Here is a 20,700-nt window from a genome sequence, read left to right on the forward strand (position 1 = left end):
AAGTTAAAAATAATTCCTTAATATCATCTAATACTAAATCTGTGTAACTTTGCATAGATTGTTGACTCCGGGTGATAACTGGAACTTGGGATTCATAGTACTACTTCTTCCCCTTTTGTGTATGTTTGAAAATTTCCATAATACAAAATTTTAAAAAAAGTAAGCCTAACATTCAGTGGCAATGGGTCAGTATTAATAAGTTCATCTACTGATCTCAGATTGTTTAGCTGGAGAAGGCATTGTTGAGTCAATGGGAAGTTCTTTGGCCTTGGAATTAGAAATACTTTGGTTTGAATATGGCTCTGCTACTTATAAGCACTATTACCTTGGGCAAGTAATATACTTTTCTGAATCAGTTTTCCAATCTATGAACAAGGATTATATCACCTACTTAAGAAAGTTTTGGAGGAACATGTGAGATGTGTTTGGCATAGAATAAATGCTCTATAAATGTCAACTATCTTAAAACCTGACTCTAAAAGTAATCTCTATTGAATAAGATTCCTAAATAAAAGTTATATATTTTTTCAATTTAAGTTAATTCTCATTAAAGGCCAATCAATAGTGACTCCCTAACTCCCCATGCATCTCCATAATGTATTAGGGAAACCAAAATAATCAACTCATAATATGTGAAAGTAAATTAATTTATGACAGTTTCTGATTTTGTAAAGTGGCTGCCTGATAAAAGATATGCCTACTTTGAACAAAATCATTAATAGTAAAACTACCAAGAAGTTTATTTCTGAAGAAAGAAACCACCTATTTTATGATATTGGAGGGGGAATAAATAAAAGCCAAACTACTGTAGCCATTAACAGTAAATTCACGGCACATTTTTGAAACTGTCTTTCTGCATGAGATTATCCATCTTTAAGCTAAATTCAAGATACTATACCTAAATTTTGATAAGCATTCTTACTTTACTTTAGTTTCTTTGTCCCCAAATTTGAAACATTTATCACATCATTTTCAAGAGCCAGGAGCTATTCAGATAGCTTATATTTCAAAACTACTAATCGTTTTCATATGTATAGATTGTGTTCCTCATTGTAGAAAATAAAGAAAAGGAACATGATCCCCAAATTTAAATTGTGTAGTCTTCTCTTCCTTATGGCACGCTATTACCTTTGTCAATGATGGTCACTCTATTTTCTTCATAATCAATAACATATATAATTTTATATTCTCTGGGTCCTTATAGTTCTGTTTCCATTTATTTTTATCTAATATAAAACTGGAATATATTCCATATGGAAAAAAACAGTCTTTGACAATCTTCTATGTACATATTTTCTTTATCTTTATGTATTTGAAACGTCAGCTCATTAACTGGGGAAGCTAAATTGATTTAAGCATTTTATTAGTCCTTATTCTGACCCTGAAATTACTTAGTAATATAACATCAAACATATTTAAATTTAATATAGTCTATATTAAACATAGATTTTTCTGTTTATTTTTAAATTAATAGGAGCAAATAGTAAAAAATGGAAATGGAATAAAATAATTTAGACTGAAACAAAAAAAAATAGAATGAAAGCTATGCTTCCCTTACCAACTTACCAATCTTTTCAACCAGAAATGTGTAGTCTATTTTAAAACAAAATACTCTACATATTATTGTGCCACTTGCTTTCCAGTTACCAACATATTTTAGTGATATTTCCAAATCAGGAGAGATAGTTGTGAATCGTTTGCTTTAAAGACTACACAGTATGGGGCTTCCCTGGTGGTGCAGTGGTTGAGAGTCCGCCTGCCGATGCGGGGGACACGGACGGGTTCGTGCTCCGGTCCGGGAAGATCCCACATGCCGCAGAGCAACTAGGCCCATGAGCCATGGCCGCTGAGCCTGCGCGTCTGGAGCCTGTGCTCTGCAACGGGAGAGGCCACAACAGTGAGAGGCCCGCGTACCGCAAAAAGACTACACAATATTCCAATTTAAAACTGTACTATGATTAATTTAATTAGCCCTATTTAGATAGATTTATTTTTATTACATTTTGATGATACTGAAAACAATGCTATGATAAATATCCTTCCATTTGTATCATGGCAAAGTACTACATCTTCTTAGAGTGTTGGATTACTAGTGTAACTGGTACATTTATGTCCAAAGCAGCTTCCAAAATGTTTGCCCTAGTTGACAATGACGACAAAAAGGATACCTGTGACTACTTTCTCAAATCCTGTGGTTTTACCAAATGTATGCAAGTTTTATTTTACTCCAATAGGTAAAACATAAGAGTTTGCAGTTTTATTCCTCATATTTTTCAGGTTATGACTTGAGTGAAGCAAAACATTTTCAAATATTTGGAAGACCTTTATTTTTATTTTGTTTTATTTTGTATTTTTTGTGTCATGCCTATTAGCATCTTTTCCTCATTTTTTCCTTTTGGTTATTTTTTATGATGGATTTGTATAGCAACATAATTAAGGAGATTAGTCTTTTGTCTCTAGGAGATATTGCAATTATTTCCTCCAGATTGTCATGTCAGTATTGAATTTATTTATGATATTTCTTTCATATTTGGAATCTATTTCTGTTTTCAAAAATATTTTCTATTTGGTTGTGTCCAAGTTTTTTTTTTTTTCTAATTTGTTAAAACTACTAGGTTCTATGTAGAATAAATGACCTTTCTCTTTAATGATTATTTTAAAAGTTCTGATAGATTTAATCCTTTTACTTTTATGGCTTCATTTAAAATTTTTTCCCAAATGTTTCTCATTACAAAAATATTTTAAAATGCTGCCATATTAATTATAGAAATTTTGTCTTTTTTTTAAATAAACAGCTTCCAAAGGACTAAGTATTTTCTGTAAATTACATTACTAAACATGTTTATGTCTATTTCAATATTCTCCATGTTGTTCCATTTAGCTATATGTCTATTTTGCAAAGATACTTAACTGTTTTAATTCCCAACACTTTATAATAGTTTTTAGTATCAGCTAATGCTGGTGTGTTTGCACTGCCTTTTTTTTTGCATAATTAACTTGGCTTTTCTCTTATGCATATATTTTCAGGTGACCTAAAGCAAGGGTCTGTAAACTTGAGGGCAAAACTTGGAAAATAATCTAGCAAGGCAGCCCAGGTTTCAGGAGCAAAATTCCAGAGAGAAGAAAGCACATTCAGATGATTCTCAAATTCATACCTGCTTTAAATATTGAGGCATTTTATGATTTGAATATGGCTTGGGCCAAAGGCTGAGCATATGAAAAGAAAGTAGAGGTTGCTAAGAGGTAAATACTCAAGCAAAAGCTTTTGGGGGCCTCATGAGGCTGGGGAGAGAAATATTTAAGTGGGAATTCATTTCAGGGGGAAACAAAACAAAACAAAACAAAAAACAAACAAAACAGAAAAACCCCTAGCAGCTACAGACTTTTATTGGTAGGATGAGCCACTTTCAGCAAAAGGCTTCAGCTTCAGATGCTACTGACTAGCAAGGGTAAATGTGGTTCCAAGTGAGTGGCCCAACTGTTCTTTCTCCTACCCTCATCTTTCAAAGCAACTCTATTTGTGGTGTTTTGCCAGGATGTTCTTTACTCCCTTTTCACTGCACTGAACTACTTAGTAACAAAAGGAAATTTTAATTAATCAGTAGTGAGTTCCTCCAAATTGATCCCACCAACACTATATTTTGCAGATATTTTTTGTTGTTCATGTCATGGAGTTGGCACTCTTCCCTAATTTCATACTGATGCTGTTTTTTCCCCATTTGTCTTTATCTTCTGTTGATTCATTAGGGTTGGGATAGGTTTGTGGGAGCTATTATTTACCTCCATCTTTTCTACATACTATCATCAAATTATTTGCAGAATATTTCTCATAATGTCTAAAATGATTCTTAAATTTGAATTTTCTACTTCATTTTACTAAAACAATCTTTTTATTTTTATAAGTACAATTTTAGAAAAAAAGTGATAGCAATTAAGAAATTATTTGGATGTTTTCTTTTATGTAATTATGTAGCAGCTATTAAAGGTAAATTTTCTATTATGTGTCAAAAACTGTGAAGGGTCTAAGTTTTTGCCCTACTTGCAATGTTACAAGTTAGCCTTCCACACTTTTGTGGATGCTGACAGAAGACATAAGGTACCTGGTTCCGAGACAATAGATATTTTGACTAATGATACAGCATGACATATCAGCATCAGATTTATGTTGGTTCTTCTTGCTCCTCAACCTCTCTAAAGGCAATGAAGAGAAGTCAAGTAGATGCTGCACACCCAGTGGGTTTGTGCCACAGATAGAGAATCTTAAGCCTAGGAAATCCTAATCTTCTCCCATGAGGGACAGGCACACTTGCCCTTTGTGTCAGAGGGAGATTTTATCTCTAACTTCCAAGGCTGTTCATTATGTACACACCTTAGTAAATATAGTCCAGACAAAAGGAGAAATTAGTATCTTCTTATTCATAAGGTATGCAGAAACATGAGTGAACCATAAATTATCTCCCAACACTAAACAAAACCAAAAAATGAACACACACACATCTGTTTAAAGGTCTCAGAAAGTTATCATGCCAGACAGGGCTTGGAAAACAAGATCCCCTTACTTGGGTGTTGGGGGAAAGTTTAAGGAGAGGTTAGGCTATAGGCTGGCCATACAATTTAATTCTTCTCAACTGTTGCAAATTGATAAGAATTAGAGATATCTACACGATAGCTAGGAAAGCACAAGTAGTAAACAAAAGTATATGTGAAAGTACTTTCCTCTAACCTGATTTTTCACTAATATGATCAGTTCACCATAAACTGGGAGAATTTTGCATAATCAGAAATTGATCCTCTGCCCATTCATTTTTTTCACGTATCCCTCCCCTATCTCAAAAAATGATGATCGGCCAACCTGGAAAGCATATGTACTGGGAAGGCTATGATGTAATGCCGTATAATGTAGACAGAAACAAATAGAAAAAAGTGAATTCAAAAGGAACTTTCTATTAGAAAGAAGCTCAAAAGTAAACAAAATCAAGTAGAGCAAATAACCCATGCTAGTGCTTCCCATGGCTCCAATGACTATATCACTTTCCTTTTGATTCTAAAATAATGAGTACAGTACATCTACATCAGCTTTAGGTAGTAAAGAAGGTCCTTTAACAATGTCCAGGTTAGTCATAAAAATAAACTAAAAGATTCAACCTTCGTTATTCTATGGCCAATTAAAAGGCTGAAAAAGTTATGTACAGCATGAAATCCTTGATAATAATTTAGAACATAAAAGAAGATGAACATTACATATAAGGAAAAAGAAAGATAAATTATTTTAGAAAGACATTACATCCTCCTCTTTTTTTGACATCAAGAAAAAAAAACCAACGGCTCTGAAACAATGGATAAAAGACTATGAGATTGTAGAACAAAAAAGGGAAATGGTGGGATTAATGACAAATATTATAAGGTGTTGATTCTATACAAGAATTTTAAATGACACTAGAATATGCAGAGTAATAATGACCACATCAAGTGGTTTAATTGGTGAAATGAAGCTTAGAAAGTTTTTTACCCAGTCCAGATATAGAGAACCAAAAGATTAATGCAATTACTGTGATGAGAGTAGATAGACAAAAAAAATGTTAGTGTACATAAATAAAAGAACAGAAATATAACAATAAATGCTAATTAAAAATATGATGGACTTAACATACCTGATATGAAGAAATACACAGCTCTTTATAAGGAAAAATCATCATCAGGAACATGGTACCTGAGGTCATATTCAGGCATGTTTACCTGTTGGGTGAACTTTGATCCAAATGACTTGAGCTCTCCCATGCCACTATTTTTTTCACCTGAAAATAAAGGTGCTATTATTTACCTTCCACACTTGTTAGGATGATTAATAGAGAAATAGTCTTTAGTGCTAAACACATAGAAAAGCTCATTAAGTAAGCTGCCATTATTATCGGGAAAAATGAAGAAATATTACCATTGTGTAGATAGGCATGGTAAATTATTTTAATTTAATGCAATCTGTATGAAACAAAGAGCTAAATTACAAAGCAAGTATATAACTCTAAATGTAGATTCCTCCTAGTAAATATTAGATATCAGAGTGAAATAAAATAATATCCATAGAGTTTGAGGGTTATCAGTGATTATAAAATAATGCTGTACAAACTAATGTAATTTATGTATGAATATAATACAAATACATACTCAGAGTTGTTTCTTTTTTTAATCATGTGTACTTTCCCTAAATGGGTGCAAGGGATATGACTTGCTAAAGAACATGTTCAAACTCTTATGAAATAATCTAAATAAAGGACTCAGAATTATTTTAAAAATCATTAGAAATATTAGTCAGCCAATCTGTAATGAAATAAAGATTAATGAGATCTTTAAGATTGAAAACCCTACTCAAATGCTCTCATATTACAAATTACTCAATATAAACAAAGATTAGCCAGGAAAATATAAACATAAAATAAGCAGATATTTTAATATCGATATAGAATACACAGTAGAATGTAATAGCATCGTTGTAAATAAATGGTGTTGTTTTATTGAAGAAGTGTTCAATCTGTAATGGAAAAATTTATTCAGTCTCAAGTTATACAGAACATATCGCTAATTACAATGAAAAAGTAAAAGAAAAATATAGTTTAATTTTCTAAACATCTTTTGCATTTTGGACATAGATTCAGGAATAAATAAAATCATAGAGAATATAAACATTTCAATTAAAGGATTGATGTCAAAATTCATATCTTATAAATATTAAAACCCATAGAATAGTTATAAATGTTACTATGTATCAGAAAATTATGTGGTGGTAATTTTAAGGTGTTTGATGTGGATATGGGCAAAAGGGTAATCATATTCTACTAATGAATGTGTGAATTGATAAAATTTTGTGGGGGACAAATAGGATCATAGTAATATATGTATATGTATAAATGTATATATTTACCTATGTCAGAGTTATTTTCAAAGTATGCACCATTTGACCAGACAATATTATCTTTAGGAGTCCACCCTTAATGTAAAAACTGAAAATTACATAAAAACTTCAATACAAGGATAATTATCACTACAAATTTATAATAGCAACAAATTATAAGCAATCTATGTCCACCTATATGGTATTTCTTAAATAACTCTCATACACTTTTATAATGCAACCCAGGTAAAGAACATAAATAGTCAATACATATTTGAACATGTAGAAGAGAAATTATCTATCATTGGTACCTTTATTTTTTATTTTTAAAATTGTTCTAAAATTCAATAGCTTATAACAGAGATGAAACGTTAAAATAAGCAGTTATTTCAGGTATATTGGAATATAGCATTGTCATGTATTACTCGTGAAAAATGGTTTCAACCTTATTGCAATTGGCTATAAGTATTTATACTGCAGATATTTTGTCTGAGCACTCCAGTTCTTAAAACTTTTTCTCAGAGTGATATTTGAATAAATTTGCACAGACATACATACAAGGTTGCCCTTTGAGTATTGTCTAATAATTTAAAATAGAAGCATCCTATAGGACTATCATATAAGTTTTTGTTTAATATTAGTTTACATCCTAAACTTTAAAAAGTATGATGTGTTTTAAAATTCACACCTATATAGATCCATCTGAATTAATATGTATTTAAGCTTCAAATTCATACAAATTTAGCTCCATATTTAGTCAATAAATGAAAAACATGTTGGTAAACAGTATGAACAGCAGCATATATTAAGAGAGAAGGAGAAAGAGAAAGAAAGTGAGGAAGAGGAAGGAAGGAAAGAAGGGAAGCAGGCAGGCAGGAAGGGAGGAATTAGTAAGACTGTGTAGCAAAACATTAATGATGTTTACCTTTGATATTAGGACTTGGGGAGATTTTTCCTTTCCATCTAAAGTGAAAAATGGAAGAGATTTATAAATATTGCCCTAGAGAAATATTCAGAATAAATAGTTACATTTTTTAAGTGCAGGAAAGATAGCAGACCTATGCGTATGTGCATTTATATATATATGCATGTATGGAAATATACATATGTGAACGTATGTATATACATGTCTATCTGTGTATCTATTTTATCTATATATAATAGTTATGAGGCTTTACCACAAATGTTGAAAGTAATAAATCTTGGAATAAGACACTGTCTTTTGATTTTGTTTATTTTTCTGAGATTACATTATTAATTCATTACTTATTTTCTTTTTCACTTTTTATGAAATATTATTTTTAATTTAAACAATTTTAAAGGGAAAATAAAAATCATCTTGGTATGACTTCAAAGAATATTGTATATTTTTATTATTTTCTTATTGTTAGATGTACAATAATAAGAAAATATCTTTGTCATATAACAAATTAAGGTAGTATGAACTGTTTTAGAAATGTATTATCTAAGGTAGAAATATGTTTCGACATAAAAGTTTTGCCCAAGGAGTTTATTTTGTTTTGATACATTTTCTTAGTTCTCAATAGAATATAATATTTATATTATAAAGAATAGAAGGAATATCACTGCAGCAATAGGATAATATATAAGATGCATTTTCTCTTATTCCCCTTTTTCCAGGCATTAATATTTTTAATATTGCTAATAATTCAAGTTTTAAAATGATGCCACCAACTCCAAAGGTAATACTTAAAATAAAAGATGAATCTGAAAGGAACTGGATGTGTAGAAAATCCATGTAAGTCACTACCATATATTTAATACCATTTGTTCCATTAAGCCTCATGATCTTGAACATACATGTGAACAAAATTTATTTGATTAGAAAAAAGTTACCTCTCCTGAGTGTAGTTACATTAGCTCTTCTGTAGCTTCTAGTCATGTGCATATATGAAAAATTTTGTTATGAAAGGGAAACACCCAAAACAGTAACCTGTGGTGATAATACATTTCATGGGGTGGTAGTATAGTGATTTATAATTATGAGCAGATCATGACTTTTCATATCCTATGAATGAAGAAACCAAAGTATGGTGAATTTGGGCACTTTCCCCCAAAATTCCACAAACAGCCATGCCTATCTCTAGCTACATCATCATCATCATCATAATACATTTATTTTTTTAATGTACTTTATGGGAAATCATGTCTTGTATATGAGCTTATATGTAAATTTAAGAAAGGAAATGTAAGCCAAATAAAATATAATTATTAAGCTGAGATAGGATACTGGTTATTAAAATAGATATGTAAATATGTTATAACTTCCTATCCAAATGTCCAAATTTAGTCACTGAAAAGCACTGCAACCATGAAACTCCCCCTGGCCCTCATAAGAAGAAAGAAGCTTGAAATGAAAATATGGGCATAGAAGTCATTTAAATGCAAACATAAAATGAGCCAAAATAACAATATCAGTTTACATAATTATAAAATAGAATTTGAGAAGAAAAGGAGCAAAAAGGGCTATTTGAGGATAATAGAAAGCTCTCTTTAATTTTAAAGTCATGCCATAGTAGTTTTATAGTTTAAACTCCTGCTTTGGCACTAGTAATAGTGTATCCTTGCCCAATTATTAGTCCCTTTGACCTAAGTTCTTTTTTTAATCTATAACAAGTAAGTATCATAGCTCCCTCCTCACTATAAACTTGAGAGGATTAAAGTTTTGTTAGTTAATCTGACAAAAATCTCACAGAATGGCAGTTAACACATATTAAGCAGTTAATAAATTTTCTACCATAATAATTATCGTGTTTTACATATTATACATAATAATAAATATTTTAATGTCATATAATATAATGGAAAATAATAGATATTATTGGTAATATATCAAATAAATTATTTTATTTAAAAACTTACATGAAATATCACAAACCTAATGTGTGTTAAACAAGGCACCAGTAGAATATTTAATGTAAAAATTCTAGAAGTAGACAAAAACCTCATTTTCTATGCATATTTATGTTTATACTTTGTAACTATCTTATTATCCTATAAACAGAGGCATATTTATGTTTATACTTTGTAACTATCTTATTATCCTATAAACAGAGAAAAAATATGTTGCTGAACATTCACAAAAGTTACATTGAAATATAGGTGCAAAGATTCTCAACAACTCTTATCAAATAGAATCCAACTGTGTATAAAAAGAATTATACACCAAGTAGGATTTATGCCAGATATTCGAGGCTTATTCAACATTCAAAAATCAATTACTGTAATCCATCACATCAACAGACTAAAAAAAAAATCACATTTTTATATCAATAGGTGCAGAAAAAGTGTTTGACAAAATTCAACACCCATTCATGATGAAAACTCTCAGTAAACTATAAATAGAAGAAAATTTCCTACAGAAAACCTACAGCCAAAATTATTCTTAATGGTGAGAAACTTGCAGCTTTCCTATTAGGATCAGGTACAAGACATCCTTGCATGTCACTACTCTTACCACTGCTTTTCAATATTGTACTGGAAGTTTCAGCTAATGCAACAAGAGAGGAAAGGAAACTAAAAGGTATACAGATTGGGAAGGAAGACATAAAGCTGTCATTTTTCATAGGTGACAAAATCATCTATGTAGAAAGTCCAAAAGAATCAACCACAAAACCTCCTGGAACTAATAAGTTTTGTAGCAGGATTGCAAGATATAAGATTAATAGGCAAAAGTCAATTATCTTCCTATATATCAGCAATGAACAACTAGAATTTGAAATTAAAAACACAATACTATTTACATTACCACATTCAAAAATAAATATTTCAGTGTAAATCTAACAAAATTTGTTTAGGATCTATAGGAAGAAAACTACAAAGCTCTGATAAATTAAATCAAAGAACTGAATAGATGGAGAGATATTTCATATTCATGGATAAGAGGACTCAATATTGTCAAGATATTAATTCTTCTCAACTTGATCAGTAGATTCAATGCAATTTCAATTCAATGGAATTTCAAAATTCCAGCAAGTTACTTTGTGAATATCTGTTTACAAACTGATCCTAAAGTTTATGAGAGGCAAAGACCCAGTATAGCCAACTCAGTATTGGAGAAGAACGAAGTTGGATGACTGACACTACCTTACTTCAAGACTTACTATAAAGTGGAAACAATCAATACAGTGTGGTATTGGTGAAAGAATAGACAAATAGATGTGTAGAACAGAATAGAGAGCTCAGAAGTAGACCCTCATAAACATAGTCAGCTGATCTTTGACAAAACCCCATTGCAAAGATATTGCATTATTATTGACTGTATTCCCCTGTACATTTCATCCACATGACTCATTTATTTTATAACTGGAAGTTTGTACATCTTAATTTTCCTCACCTATTTCACTCATCCCACAACCTCCCTTCCCTCTGGCAACAACCTGTTTGTTTTTTTCATCTATGACCCTGTTTCTTTTTGTGTTTGTTCATATGTTTTTTTTTTAGATTCCACATAAGTGAAATCATATGGTATTTGTCTTTGTCTGATTTATTTCACTTAGCATAATATCCTCTAGGTACATGCATGTTGTCTCAAGTGGTAGGATTTCCTTCCTCCTCATGGATGAATAATATTGCAAGTATCCAGTGGAATATTATTTCACATTTTTATCCATTCTTTGGCCATGACTGTTCATCTGGATTATATTGATATTAATATAAAATAATTTGACAATAATGAGAGGAAAAATTAATAGAAAAGTCTTTATGTCTAGATATAAATTTTGATATAAAATTATACTAAATATTTACAATTTATCTTATTCATAATGTGTTTACAAGGAAATACACTTGAAAATTTGACAGTGGGGGTGAGTTTTGTATATCAGAAAATAAAAGAAATAAAATGCAATTATTTTTACTTTACAAAACAAGTATCAATAGATTCATTCTATATAGAACACATATTTATTGGATGTTTATAATCAAATGAAAAAAAAACCCTTTTTTACACAGATATGCTAGTTTTGAGACCACCATTTGTTTATGATTGCATTAATATTTCTCCCTCCAGTATTTTTACACCATCCTCTTCGTTCAGAAATTTTTTTCCCTAGCAGTGGTTGTTTGCTTTAAACTCCTTGAATGTGACAATTATTTCTTTGATGTATAGCTGAAAATAAATCATCCAGAAAGTATTTAGATAGACAGTGAAAATATAGCTTATCTGATAAAATTGCTCCAATTTTCTTCATGAATTGAAGAAGCAAGGAGAAAACAAAACAAAATTTTCAGTAAGATATTCTTGGGTTAATCTCTTACCTCTTTAGATTACTTAATGTGTTTTGGTTACGTGATCAGTTTTTGAGATATTCTGTACAAAATCTTTCTCTTATCCAAAATAGCATCTGTGTTCGTAGGGATAGTGGCCAATTTCAAGCTACCAATATGAGCTCACTGAACAAGGAGTTAGAAAGACATACATACAGTTAGCTCCAACCTAGACAGAGCAGAATAGGTTTTGTTCAGAATCATAAGCTGAACACTTAAAGTAATTCACTCTTTTTTGGAAATATTCTTGGACTTTCAGACCTCATCCCATTCCCTGCTCTTCCCCTAGTTGATAGCTAAGTGGGTAAAGGGAGGCTTACCAATCTCCTTTCTCAATCCCCGAATTTATTGCCTAGTGATGAGGATGGAAGACAGAGAACAACAAGATTTAGTTTAATTTATTAATGTCAATCTATACTCAGAATGTGAATATTTAAATAAAAAATACTTTTTTTTTTCCCCAAATGCCTTGGTTTTCATATCCATGAGTGTCCTGCTTCTGGCTGCTGTAGTCACAACAAGGCCCCTCGATCAAAAGGTCATTCTTTATTCTGATGGCATTCATATTATAAGTTTTTATTCTGTTTAAGTAATTAGTTTGAATATTAGGGGATAAATTGGCACTGAGATTGAGATGTACATCATGAAGTCTGGTCTCTCTTCAGGCTTGGTCAAGGTCTACGCAACTCTGGCCAGTTGGCTCTTTTTTACATCTTACTGACACTATGGACACTTCTGCGTCTTGATCATGTTCTCTATCCAGCCGCTGAGAAAGTCTGTGTCCCTGAAGTCCCTTCTGTGGAGTCACCATGATTCTTGCTGTATCAGAAGCCATGGAGGACTTCTCTTAATTTGGTGTCACACTACGTAGAAATGAAGGTTAGTTCAGAGCCGTATCTCTTCATGATCTTGCTGTCAAGGTTGCATTTACTCTGGGTCTGCTCCCTTGATGAGGACTCTACCCTTCTTCTAATCTTTCCCCAGGATTTCAATCAGAAGGTGGAGCAAATAACTCCTCCATTATAAGCTTTTGAAGCTCAGAAATATTGTGACCATGACACAAAACTTGCTATATTCCTTTCTTATCTCTATCTTCTTTCCTTACAGAAAACACTGAGAATGAGAAGGAAATCTTGCTTTTATTTTTTTTCCACCTTGTATGCATGATTCTTTCTAAGTTTTATTGAGATATAATTCATGTAATATAGAATTTCACATAACTTAAATGCACCATTTTAAATGCTATAATTAACTACATTCACAAGGTTATGCAATCATCACCACTATGCTATTCCAGAATATTTTTATTACCCAGAAAGAAACACCATAAATATTATCAGTCATGCCCTCCAGTCCCTGGGAACTACTCTACTTTCTGTCTCTATGGTCTTATCTATTCTGGACATTTTATATAAATAGGATCATACAAAACATGGCCTTTGTGTCAGGTTTCTTTCACTTAGCATAATTTTTTTCAAAGTTTATCCATGTTTCACACCCATTAGGATGGCTATAATGAAAACAATGAAAAATACCAAATGTTCAGGAAGATAACTGGGTGCCTCATACTTTGCTGGTGTGAAGATAAAATAGTGCAACTACTGTGGAAAATACTTTGGCAGTTCTTCAAAAAGATAAACATACAGTTATCATACCACCCACTCTTGGGTATGTACCCAAGAGAATTGAAAACATTTTACACAAAAACTTGCACATGAATATTCACAGCAGCATTATTCATAAGAGCAAAGAGTGGAAACAACCTAAATGTCCATTATCTGATGAGTGGATGAAAAAGAATGTGGTATAGCCATACAATGGGATATTATTGAGCCATAAAAATGGAATTTAAACATATGTTTTCAAAAATATTATGTCCTATTTCTGTCAGTATTTTTGTTTTCTCCCTTTCCTAAAAGAAATAATGATAGGATATAGATAGGTAGACACGTATTGTATTACTAACAAGATATATATAATCAGAGAATATTTTTGAAAATATTAAATCCTGATAGCTGACAGGCTAATATGACAGTGAGATATGTAAATATTTATTTCAATAGTATATGAGAAATTGTTCTGTATATGAGAGTGGTGTATCAGGCAATATGCTATCTAAAAGGTGACCTTAATTTAACTTGATAATGCATAATTATTTATCAGGGGACAAGCAGGAAAGAGGCTGGCATTCCATGCAATGAGGAAGAACACTTGTGAAGAAACTGAGGCATAAAATAGTTTGTAGCTGAGTTATGGGAAATAACAATAGACAGTGTTCAAGGACAAATCCAATATGGTCTTGACTAAGATAGGGAATGTAGGTTTTATTGTACAAACACATGTACAAATGAAAAATTGTGTATGGGAAAAGAAGAAGCATGGAAGAGAGAAAGGAGTCCACTTAAGAGGCCATTTATATATTAAGTTAAAGATGGGTGAGGCATCTAGATTGAGAGCACTCAATACCAAAGTTAAGAAAAATGATCTGGACTCTAGACACAGATTTAGGATTCAGTCATTATTTATTAATTATTGGAGAAATTGTAGCAGAATGCAAATGTATTACTTTGCATTATATTATATTGAGATCCACATATACACACACTCACGGTACTCGGGTTTATGGATATTCAGCTTGAATCATTTAGAATTTCAGTGTGTAGAGGAGGAATTTAGAGTCAACATATCTAATGAACACTTAAATATTCATAGAAATTTTCCCACTGGAATATTTTAAAGCAAATTGAAGTTTCAATATTATTGAAATGAAAGTGTAATACATAAGATTATAAGCATTTTGTGTTATTTAAAATATAAAGTGCTTATGTGAGTTTTACATTAGCTCAAGACTCGTATCATTTTGTTAATGATAGCATCAGGTCCTAGAAGTACTATTTGTGTAGTGTCATTCTATAGAAACAATGATTGCTCTGAAAATTTTAGCTAGAATCATCCTATTTTGATCTATATTTTTGTTACCCTTGGGCCTAGAATTTAAATCTGCTGAATTGCAGTTATCCCCTTTCATTGCAGATGCTTAACAATTTGGGCCAGCATTTATATACTTTTAATGCCTTGCCACAGTTAATTTGCATGTCTATTTCATATTCCATATTAACTCTTTTGTTTATTTATTTATTTTGCGGTACGCGGGCCTCTCACTGTTGTGGCCTCTCCCGTGCAGAGCACAGGCTCTGGACGCGCAGGCTCAGTGGCCATGGCTCACGGGCCTAGCCGCTCCGCAGCATGTGGGATCTTCCCGGACTGTGGCACGAACCCGTGTCCCCTGCATCGGCAGGCAGACTCTCAACCACTGCGCCACCAGGGAAGCCCCATATTAACTCTTTTGGATATGTGGAATTCTCCTGAAATAATTCATTGATGTATAGTTCATTAGCATTCACTAGGAAGCTCCTGCTCTGAACAGATTTTAAGGAAGATAATTACTAGTACTGAAAGATGGCTTTTGGTATATTTTCTATATTAGGAAATATGCTTTACATTAACAACTCATCAAATATGCATAATACCTTATTAAGACCATTATTATTATTTACTGAGCAAATATATGGAGTTGACTCTCTTTGAGTGGTACAATATACACATATTAAAGGTATAATGCTTAAGTCCATTGATACCACATTGCAGTTAACTGTTTAACTTTATAAAGTGGTTTTGTAAATGATTCTGCTGATTAGGGTTTTAAAGACTGTAGAAGGGAATTAGGGGAATAATATAAGAAAAAGACTAATGACCTCATTAAAACCTGTTTTGCAGAAACTACATGCACTATAATGCACACAGTAGCAACAATTAGTCAAGCAAATAGGCAATGAGTTCTGATTCTCTTACTTCACCAGTAAATTCTGCCAGTACATAATTTGTGAGGCATAACATTACCTGCTAATGACTCTATGATACAGTTCAGATAGATTTTTTTACAAGGAGAATCAATAACTTTAGAAAACATTTAGAAAGTTTTACTTAGATTACTAATATGATTAAGTGGGGGGGGGGGAAAGACAGCTATAATTTATTTAAACCTTTGTCTTACCAGAATAATGACTTTTTAATGAAATAAATCCATAGTGATTTCTACCCTAAAGAATAGTTTGTTAAAAACAAGACAACAGACCCCAAATGAAGTCACTTATGGTAAGCCCCATGTCACCAAACCAAGACTTAATTGCAGCTTTGGTCTCTTCCAGAAATGGAATCTTAAACTAGTCAATCAGGAATTAGTAAGGTAGCCCTAGTAAGGTAGTCTGCCCAATAGACCACGTGCCATCCCCTAAAGGAAGTGACCTTGCCACAGCCAATCCACTTTTTCTAGTATAACTTCCTTGTTCCCACTTCCTTCTGCCCTTAAAAGTCTTTCATTTTGTACAGCTCTTTGGAACTCATTTCTATCTGCTAGATGGAATGTTACCAGATTCATGAATTGTTGAATAAAGCCAATAAGATCTTTATAATTTACTCAGTTGAATTTTGTTTTCTAACACGTTTAATAATTTTCCAGTGATTTTGCTGTGATGGTTGTACGTGTATTTTTACTTAGTTTTAACAACCACAAATGTATTTCTAAATATTATTGCTAAAGAAAAGAACATCTACAGCGAGCAAGGCATGACAAAACTAGCTTCAATTTTGAGCAGATTATACTTTGTAGTTGCATAATGCAATTTTAAATAGATTTTTTCCACCTGAGTACACTGCACTGCACATTATGTTACTGTGAAGGATTAGTATACACTTCTGTGGTCTTGTGGACTCCTTTGCCTGAGTGGTGATAGAGGATCTTAGGTTTCCTCAGGCTTACTTGCTTCCAGATAGAGCTTTGACTTAAGATCCTCGGGAGTAATTTTAGATGGAGCCAGAGAAAGGAAGTGAGAACTCGAGAACTCAATGGTGTGAATTATGGTTTATCTTTGCACTTGAATTTCTTGTCTCTTGCTGGTGTGAATTATAACTTTACTACCAGTTACATGTAGATTTGGAGGCTGTGTGTGTGACGAATATATACATAAGTCTTTAAGTGCTTTTAACTCTGCTAATCTAACTAAAAATTCATTGCTGTCCTTTTTAAAAAACTCGTCTGTATTTCTACCTACACATTCAGCAGAAAAATCATTTTGTATAGACTACCCTTTTTTTCTGTATGTGTTTTTACAGACTTAATTGGAGTTCAAAGATTCCAATATGAAATATTATCTTAACCATAAATCTTATAGTCTTTTTTGCAGCTTTACATTTTGAAGCTTTATCCTTAAGTTTATCTAGTAATAATTGGTGTTTCCTTCATTCAGTTCCCTGGAAAACATTCAGTGAAGCAAATTGTCAATTTTATAATATACTAGCCTTAATGGGGTAATTTTTAGACATCCAGGGAAAATTACATATTTCCTTGATTTTATTTATATAGTTTTTATGATTCATGCACAGATTTATTTATTTTACAATTGTTTATTTGACTCAATCTATACTCACTGATGGGCTGATATTATGGAAACCATAGAGACAGCTAGGCATAATCCTTCCCCTCAGCAGCATGGAATTTTCTTTCACTCACTTAAAAGGAAAACTAAGGAATTCAATCATCTTTAACACAGGCCAAATACTTCCTTTTTTCAGGAAGTATTTTTCAGGAAGTAAATTACCTGATGTTGCTTATCTAAATCTTTAGAGAATATTAATATCAGTCAGTTACTCATTTGGCACATATTTATTGACACTCACCATGTTTTGGCACTTTTCTAATAAGATCAAGTAAAACAATGATAAATAATAAAAGCTCCATTCCCTACAGATGTTTCATTAGGATCTAAGACAGGAAAAAAAGATAAGAGACAGCTAAAATATTGTGTGATGGGTTTAAAGGAAGTAGATAATATTGGATAACATTGAAGGAGCCTCTAATCTAGGCTAGACTTTGTCTAAACTAGATTGGGTTTTGGATGCTATCCTAGAATAAATGACACCTAAGAGGAGACCGGTATTTCAAACACTTAGTGGATGGGTTCAGAGAAAGAGGACAAGTATTCTAGAGAGAGGAAAAAGTATGTACCATAAACCTGGATAAAACAGTGGCATTTTTAAGTAACTAATAAATGTTAAATATGGAAAATGGGATGATAGTGATAAGAGTGGAAAGGTAAATAGGAGGCAGATCATACCATATTTGGATGTCAGCAGATGAGTGATGGTGAGCCAGTGAACTGCTTTTTAAATAAACAGCAATTCAATCAAATGGATGTTTTTGGAAGCATCACTCTGTACACAGTATGGAGATTGAATTGGAGGGGGAAAGTGTTTATTAGAGGAAAACTGTTGAAGTGATTCAAGTGAAGGATGTCAGTCATCTAAACAGAGTTGTTGAAAATTGGAGAACCATTTAGCAAAAGAAATTTACAGGACTTTGTTACTGAAGGGATAGGAGAGATGCAAATCAAACATGACTGCCAGCATTTTGTGTGTTTTTTATTTTTTAGGTGGATGGGATTGCCATCATTCTGCCTATGAAACACATTAGGAGGAGCAGAATTTTTTTTAGAAGATAATGAGTTTTCTTTCAGATCAATTAAGTTTCAGGTGGTCATGGGGGCATCCAAATGAAGATGTTTAAAAGTTTAGCTGGAAATGTATAGGCAAAATGTACTGATCAAGGGCTTAGATGAAATTTGCTAAGGAGAGTCTAAATCAAAAGAGAAAAGAAAGGTGTGAGAAAAAAAAAGCCAAGAAGGACAGAAAGAAAGAGCTGCTACAGAAATGTGAACTGAACCAGGAAAATCAGATACACTTAAGAGAATACTGCAGCAAGGGGAGTTGTCAATGCTATCGAGAAGTCAAGAAAGATAACAATTGAAGTGACCATTGGAGTTAGTAACAACAAAATTATTTTTACCTTGCAAAAATGTTTTTAGGGGTTATGTTAGGTATGGTAGCCAAATTCTAAAGTGTGGTTCAGAGAGCGGGTGGTGAGCAGGTAGAAAAAGCAAATTTAAATTAACACAACACTATCTGAAAGTTTGTCTGATTAGAGAACTAGCAATACAAGAAACAGTAAGAGTAAATAGAATCACAGGGAGCAATTAGCATCATGTTAACCCTCCTTCTACTCAATTTCTTTTTTCTCTAGCTATCTTTTCAGGATGTATTATCTTTACATATCCTCCAACTAAATATTATCAGTAGTAGATCCTCTTTGCCTCCAAGTAGCATGAAATACAGATGCAACCAGATATATATTAAATAATAATCAAGTAGGGTTAATACCATCAATGTTTAGAATACTACTTCAGCCACTGTCATTGCTGAATGGGAATGACAAAGGGTCCAGACATAATTTAAAGCACTATTTTACTTTAAAAATCTAACTGGCTTTTGTATCCCAGAGCTCTATTCTACCACACAAAGGCACTTCCTTAATACCTTTGCCTTTAGAGAGTGACCTGAATGCTTTCTAGACATGTGGAAAATGCCCCCTATGAATACCCACACCTCCAATTTCATTCTCCCACTCTTCTTGGGTCCCTCTCCCTTAAACAGTTGTCCTCCCCTGATTACTGATGGTTTCAGCCATCCATCCCTTCTAGAGATGCCCTAACTCTCCCTACAGAATGATGAAGTTCCCTTTTCTCAGTTCTTTCTTCTGTCTTATAATACCCTAGTCTTTGGTACCTGCTAATTCCAACCAGTTCCTTTTGGCACCTTAAATAAAAGGAAAACAGTGCTCACATAACACTGAAAATGGCTTTCCATGCAAATATTGAATTCTGGCTCTTCCATGGGAGAGAGAACAAGCTGGGGACTTCCATGTCCTAGAGATAATGTCTTTTTCTCCATTTCTTTTGTGAAATAAAGTATAGGTTAACATCATTATGAAACATGGCTTTTCATTTAAAGGAGAAATACAGAAAATGTTTCTATATCATTATAGAAAAAAATGCATGAGGTAAAAGACCTTACACTACCTCTCACTTATAGCTTTGTAATCTAGGTCATGTTACTTAAGGTCTCTAATAATCAATTATTTTGATCAGTAAAATAGGGACAACAATAATGTTTACCCACTAGGACAATGGTGAGAATGAAGAAAGATAATGTAAAAAATTCCTGGTATGTGGTAAACTCTCAATAAATGTTATCCATTATTATTAATGACTTTCACTTTTAGCAAGTAATAGTCTTACTTTCTAATCTTATAATGCAAAAAAGGACCTTTACCACATTTTCACCTAAACTAAGCTTTCAAGCTTCTTTAGGTCAGAAATGGTCAAATATTGATGATTTCATATTGTTCAATCTAATATTATCCAGAAATGAATGATGCCACATGTTTGACTATGAGATGGCAGTAGGAAGTATTTTGAAGGACTATGTTCCCTTTTCCTACTGTACTTAGAGTGCAAGAGAACTTCTTTTATAAAAGAAGGACAGAAAAAGATATTTGCTAGTGTGATGAGGTTTAAAATATGATTTCTTTACAATTTAAAAATTGTGTTTATGATTTTATTTGGATTTGAATT

This window comes from Leucopleurus acutus (assembly GCF_964270905.1).
Source record: "Leucopleurus acutus genome assembly, chromosome: 3".
In the NCBI taxonomy this organism is placed as follows: Eukaryota; Metazoa; Chordata; class Mammalia; order Artiodactyla; family Delphinidae; genus Leucopleurus; species Leucopleurus acutus.